This window comes from Melospiza georgiana, chromosome 1 (assembly GCF_028018845.1).
Source record: "Melospiza georgiana isolate bMelGeo1 chromosome 1, bMelGeo1.pri, whole genome shotgun sequence".
Taxonomy (NCBI): domain Eukaryota; kingdom Metazoa; phylum Chordata; class Aves; order Passeriformes; family Passerellidae; genus Melospiza; species Melospiza georgiana.
Window position 1 is genome coordinate 94,438,726 of NC_080430.1, and position 6,937 is coordinate 94,445,662.

The window sequence follows — 6,937 nt, forward strand, 5'->3', positions numbered from 1 at the left end:
CTTTCTCCCGCTCCTCGTCTTTCTTTCGCCTTCCCCGCGCCCCTCGCCTTTGAACCCCCGCCAGCACCTGGGGTGTTAAGCGCCTGTCAGCTCATCCCTTTCTCTCCCGAGGGTTTTGTTCCCTTACGATCTCCTACGAGGCGGTTTCCCGCTCGGCGCGGAGCGCCCTAGGGCTCCTCTCTGCCCCCCCGAGCCGCCGGTTACCTAGAGACACTCGCTGCGCTTTTAACCACGCAGCACCCCTCCGGGCTGCCGCCGCCCGAGCCAGGAGCGCAGGGCCGTAAGGGCTGTAAATTAGGAGGAAATAACTACCCTTGTCAAAGCTCTTTTCTTCCTCCGTGCACTTTACATTCAGCCCCGAGTGACACCCCTCCCCACCCTGTAATACGAGGAGGAAACCGTGAAACACTCCATTGTGATTGTGACTTCTTCAGGCGAGTTTCGAAACCTTCATTTACCCGGGAGGGACTGCGGAGGGGGAAGCTCCATTCAATTAAAAAGTTTCGTGCTGGATTTCCACCGCCGGTTAGCTGGCGATTTTTTTGGGGGGGGGAGTGGGAGGGATCGCCCCGAGCCGCACGGTCGCTCCAGCAAATATCCACGAGATCGCGTGAGATTCACCTCCGAAGAAACCGTCTGGTCTGGTTTAGTCCATTGTTTTTTACCGGGGCTTGACTCCAGCATACAACGGTCTCCACGGAGGAGAGAAAAATAGGGCGAAGAATGTAATCGAGTGAAGCGGCTTGGATAAAAGTTAGCGATTCATTCCCAAACTTTTTTTTCCTGGAGAAAAAAAAATCCTATCCCAACACACTAATCCCCCTACATAAAACAGTGGTTTACGCCCTTTCCCTGGGAAATATCCTCTCACGGATCCCATCGTATCCAAAAAATTGCAAGTTAAGTGACAGCGTTCTTAACTAGCCGCTCTAAGGTGAGCGGCATCGCCGCCCGGGACAGGCTATCGCGATAATGCTGTCCCGACCACTGTCCCTCTACATAATATCACAACCCAACGCCCGCGCTTTCTCGCCTCTTTCCAAGACTGAAACTTCTTTCGCAGCTATTAAGGCGAGGAGGCAAAGGCGAGAGGCGCCGCGGGGGCAGGGAGCGGGGCAGCGGCGGCGCAGCCCAGCCTCCCCGCACGGTAACGCCCGTGCCGGGGCACCGCGGCCCCTCGTTACCGCTCCTGACCTCCGAAGGGAAAAGTGCACATTTCCGAGGAGCAGATGCCGGGCAGACGTGCCATGCAAACATCCCGTCTCATTTCAATACAATATGTCACATTCCAGCAATTACCTCTCGGGCGAGCTCTTTGGGCTGCCGAGGGGGGCTGCTCTCTCCCAAAGTGAGATGAGCTCAACCTGCCTCGCCGTCCCTATTAGACAGCTGAACTTGTGCAAACAGAACCACCTATTTCCCGAGCGCGGCTAAAGGAGGGAGACAAATTGCTGCCATTCATCACCGGCGCTGTAAACTCCCCGCCGCCGCCGGCAGCATCATTTCCATGACAACAACTAGCAGAAATACCTTAGTATCACCGGCTCCGGCTCCCGCTCCGCTCAACCACAGCCCTCCCGTTTGCGAGGAGCAGCAGTGCCCCGCGCACGGCAGCAGTTGCCGAGACGGCAGGGACGCTCGGAAGACGAGCGGCAATTGAACATCCACGGGGAGGACGGGGGAGGAGGGGGGGAAGGTGAGGGAAAAGTTTCAGCGAGAGCCCGGCACGGCAGCGCGTCGGCTGAGCCGCATCGCTCGCCGCCGGCATCTCCCCAGCATCTCTACCCCGCCGGCGCAACTTTCACGGAGTGGGGACACGCCGCGCTGTCCCTCTCCCTCAGCCGCTCCCGTTCACTCGCATACGTACTCGGTTGCTGTGGAGGTTCCGTCTTTACATCTAGTTTGTAGGTGCCCGCTTCCTTAAAGGCGTGTGTAGGCGCTGTCCAGCGGCAGGACCCGAGACACAAAATCCCTCAGACTCCGGGTAGCTGCAGGTCCAGAGAGTGCGTTATCCCGAGGCATGGAAAAGGATTGAAAAAGCCTGAGGAGCCAGGAGCCCGTCCCCGGGCGAAGGGAGGGAGTGAGCAGGCGGGCGGGCGAGGGATGCCGAGCGGCGGCCGCCGCCGCGATGTGCCTTTGTGTGTGTGTGCGGCGGGAGCCGGGCCGGGACCTGTGCCCGCGTCCCGGTGCGAGTGCCCCGGGGTGCGCGTGTGCCTGCGCCGGAGAGAGGGGACGGAGGCGCCTCTCTGCGCTGCTCTCCCGCTCCCTCTCTCTGAACGTCATTTATGTGAGAGGAGCCCTAGCGGCCTCTCCATAGAGCGGCTGGAATGCGAAACGTCAATAGTGACGCCATGGGAGCCTGACGCTACTGACCCCCCCCCCCCCCGCCCCAGTGTGTGCGCCGCGCTCCCGCCGCACCGCGCCGAGCCGAGCCGAGCCGAGCTGTGCACAGCCGCGCACAGCCGAGAGGCGCGGAGCGGCGCGGAGCTCCGGCTGAGCCGTGCTGAGCCGCCGGCAGCGGGACGGCACGGCCGGCCGGCCGCCTCGGGGCCGCCTGCCCGCCACAGCCTGGCGAGTGGCTCCCAAAGCTGATAATAACAATATTAACAATAATTATTATTACTGAGATAGTGATAATCACAAAATTATTCTATCTTTACTGAAGTGGCTCAAATGAAAAGAGCTTTGCTCGGTTACTCAGTGGAACTTTTAGGATTAATTAATAAAGGTTTCTTTCACTTTTTTATTTTTCATTTTTAAAAAGTTTTTTCTTTTTGCTTTTTAATTTTTTTCCCGAATTATCTTCTCTTCTCCAACTTTTTTTTCTTTTTTTTTTCTTTTTTTCACTCTTTTTCTTTTCTTTCGAAACTTTGCAGTGCGCAGGAGCAAGGAGCAGGTTGCGGGAGGTGCCGCTCACAGAGCGGGCACAAGTGCTAGCGGCCCCGAGAAGCGTCCGGGCTGCCGCCTGCGTGTGATTGTCTGTGTCCGTGTGTCTTTCGGTGTCCGTGTGTCTGCCTGGGGCACCGGGCTGGCGGCGGACGACTCCCCCGCTGTCTCCGCTGGCAGCAGCCGCCCGCCGCCGTGCCCGGTGCCGTGTTTACATCCACCGCCGGCGGCCGGGACATCCGCGACTGTCACTGCAGCCGTGAGGGCCGGAGCTGCGCTTGTGCTTCGCACAGAGGGGCTCCGCCAAGCGAGTCCTCCCGCCGGACGGGAGCCGAGGCGGACGAGGAGCCTGCCGCCCCGAGGAGGAGGGACCGGCGGCAGCGGCGGCACTTTCGCTTTGCCTCTCGCTCCACCGTCCCGCCGCCGGCACGGCCGCGGAGCGTGCTCCCTCCCGGGGAGGCAAAGCCGGGGCTGGCGCAGGGCTCGGCGGAAGCCGCGGACCGGCGGCGCGACGGCCACGTCCGAGCCCGGGATCCCCTTCCCGAGGCGGTGCGCGCCGTTTTCCCCCCCGGGCGCCGGGGCGTCCCCCGCTCCCTCCCTCGCTCCCTCCCTCCCTCCGGGGCCGCGGCGCTGCCAGGCCCCGCTCCCCCCGCGGGGGAACCCGCCGGGCTCCCCGCGCGGCCGCGCTTCCCCTCCGGACGCCGCCGGCCCCCGGCGGGGGCCAGCCCGCGCCCCCACGTCACCGCCCTCGTGCCGCCGCCGCGGCCAATCCACGCACAGGACGCGGCGGGCCCCGTTCCGAGGGGCGGGGCGCGGCGGGGCTGACGCACGGCGGCCGCGTCATTGACGCAAGCGGCGATGCTAAATTTAGCCCCGCCGGGCCCCGCGCGAGGCGCTCGGGAACGCGCGCGAGGGAGGGGGCGGGGCCGGAGCCCATTGAGCGGCGGCAGCGGCGGCGGGCGGGAGCGCGGGGCTATTTTTGGGACACCCCTCTCCCGGCCCCCCCGGTTGTGATCCGGCCAAACCAAATATAGATGCGGGCGGGTATTTATAGCGCCGGCGAGTCCCATTGTCGTGGGGCCACGCCCCCGCCCGGCTTCCTCTGCGCAGGGGGTGGAGTGCGGGGCAGCGCACGGGGACCCCGGCGCGCACACCCATCCTCCCGGTAGCCCCCACGGTGGGGCGGGGGGGACGGGTAAAGCTGCAATCGCACGCTGGCGGGGGGTGCCAGACCCGGCTTCCTCCTGAAAAAAAAAAAACCCAAAGTCTCTTGGTGGCTGTGGCTGGAGTTCCCCTCCGCGTGGCCGGCTCGGCGCGATTCCCTCGGTGCGGCGCGGTGCCTTCCCTCCGTATCGCATCGCACGCCATCCCTGCCCGGCCCCCGGCGAACCGCTGCTGACATTGCCGAGCCGCGGCCGAGCGCCCCCTGCGCGGGGGGCTGCTGGTGCGGAGGCGGGGAGGGGATGGAGGCAGGCTCACCCCCCGGCCCGCCGGGCAGGGACGAGCGTAGCAGCGCGGGTGTTTCCGCGGCGGGGATGCCCCGCTCGGTCCGCCGCGGCGGGGATACCCCCTGCCTGACGCAACGGAGCGGAGCAGGGGCGGCGGCGGGCACAGCGCATAGCGCCGCGGTGACCTCATGGCAGAAGCGGCGCTGGTTGGGAGTCCTCCCCCCGCCCCCCCCTCCAAACCAGCCCTCCCTCCCCTCCCGCCTGTTGAGTAAGCGCCGGGAGAAGCGAAAATGCCATGACGGGCCGGTGCGCTCATCCCCGGTGCTGACACGGCGCGACAAGGGAGATTCCCTTTGATGCCGCTGCCGGCGTGGGCGGCTGAGGGCAAGGGAGGAGAGACAGAGAGGGTGGCACTTTCCGCCCACCCCTCACCCCGGGCACTGGCCCCGATAAAAATACTCCGTTTTCCATGCTGTCATTTCTCCTTTGCATCTCGGCCTCTGTGCTGGGAAAGGGACTCCGCGGAGCGCCGCCGCCCTCCTGCGGGCCCCTCGCCCCGCTCCGGGCGGGCTATCCCCGAGAGGGCTACAAAGTTCCAGAGTCATCCCGAAACTCGCAGCTCCGCGCTGAAAGCGTGTGCGAGAGCAAAACGTCGGTGCCAGGTGGACTGTCCTAGAAACCGAATTGCCCCCCCCGCCTTTCCTCCCCCGGGTACTCCGTGCAACTTTGCAGCTTCCTCGAGCTGTTCCTGTCTCCCACGACGTGAAAATATCGTCATGCAAGAAGGCTAAAAAAAAACCTCCAACCAACAAAACCCACTCCAAACCCAAAACCGGCGGCAAGAGTGTTTTGAAAGCCTTTAAAATAATCTTTGAGGTGCTATTTAAAGAACAGGAAATGGGATGTTTGGAGAAAATGATTAGAAAGTGGCATTGAGTGCGCTATGTACTTCGGGCAGATGCGGGTGCTGTGCAGGGAGTCGGGCACTTGCTCACCGAGGCAGTGGTTCCCTCTACGGAGAGCACGGTTTGCTGTCCCGCAGTTATTTATGACATGAGAGGTCACTCACTATACTCCGTGTGCTTCCCATGAGGCGAAAAGGAAGTTCATGGCGCAAGGAACTCCCAATCCATTAAGCATAAACACCGAGGCGGGGGCGGGGGGAGAGATAAGGGGACAGGAACAACAGTAGGCAAATTGTCTAACTGGTGTGTACACAGCTTGATTCGCTGGAGGCAGCGGTGCAGGAGAGAGGGCCAGAAGGATGTCATTCCCAGGGCTTATTGGATAACTCGGGATAATAAAACCAGGCACTGCGACAACGGGAGGAAGACCGCATCAGTATGAAGGAGGCCTTAGGTGAAATAAAGTTCAAGGAAGTGGGGAAGGTTGTTAAAGGACTGTCAAGGTTTGACACTGGCACAAGGCCAAATGCCACCATGAAAATACACTTTCTCTGGTGTCTGCTGTGAGATTTTGACCAGGAACAAACAAAGCAGGCTCTCACTTGAAAAAAAGAAAAGTTTATTAACTAAACTACAAAAACAATTACTAGACTACACACAAAAGAAAAAGACAAGGAAAATGAAAACCTCACAAAAACACTTTCCTCCTCCTCCTCCCTAAATTCCCAATACAATACATCTTCCAAAATCACCAATTCTGGGTCCAGCACCACCCTTTAGAATGCTCAACTTTCAGTTCCTCAAGAGGAGAGGGAGTCCTTCCATGTGTCGTGGTGGCCTTTTCCGTCCTTGTTCCGGTGCTCTCACCACCGAGCAAGAATCAGGGCTGCTTCCAGGGTTGTCTTTTTAAGGATGCTTTGTCCAGTTCTAGAAAAGCACAGTATCTCACCTTTGGGACATCTGTCCCCCCCATATTTTATATACCCCCTGGGGACGAGGGGTACCCACACTGAATCTTCTTTGGCTCTGGGACATTTCTCCCCCTGGACTCAGTCTCTGTATCACACGGAAACATGGCTCTGTCCACGGCTACACAAAAGAGTCCAGCAAAAAATGCCACTCCATCTTCTCCATTTTTCCACATCTCTCACTCTCTCTCTCTGGTCCAGACCTTCATCACTCGTCTAGGAAGGGTTAATGTTCTGTAAGGTTTTCATTGTCCAAGAAGGGTTAAAACTCCTCTGAGCGGCTGGACTCCTGGCTGCACACCCCCCCCCCCTCCATCTCCTCAGCCGGGCTGCCTGCTGCCAGCACATGTTTACTAAATTTCAAGGTAACGGCCACAAACACGGGCTGCACTCTCTCTCTGTCTGTCTCCAAGGGCGGGAGGGAACAGGCTGCCCATTGCTTCCCGGCATTTCTTTACTTCTTCCTTCCACCCTTGGGGGGGCCAGGCCTACCTTTCCCGGGCCGGGCCGCATGGCTTTTCCCCTCCCCCCGCCCAGCCAGCAACTGGGCCGGGGGAGAGACCCAACTCCTTCCCGCCGGAAATCCAAAGAGGAACTGCCAGGGAGAGCCCTGCTTTTACCCTGTGTTCTCAGAGGTAGACCCAATGCCCAGTGGTTGGGCCAGATGGCAATATTCAAATCTGAGCACTCTTTGGCCCTATCTACAGCATCCCAGAAATCCTGTTTCCGG

At 60.5% G+C, this 6,937-nt stretch overlaps 1 protein-coding gene across 1 annotated transcript in view; it reads right to left on the minus strand.

Annotated features, from left to right (window-relative positions):
• NR4A3 (nuclear receptor subfamily 4 group A member 3) overlaps positions 1–2,267 on the minus strand; it is a 31,362-nt gene extending 29,095 nt beyond the window's left edge. The window contains exon 1 of the mRNA XM_058018528.1: positions 1,868–2,267. The gene's annotated coding sequence lies outside the window, so the exon portion shown is untranslated. The remainder of the gene's footprint in view (positions 1–1,867) is intronic.
• Positions 2,268–6,937: the final 4,670 nt, after the last annotated feature.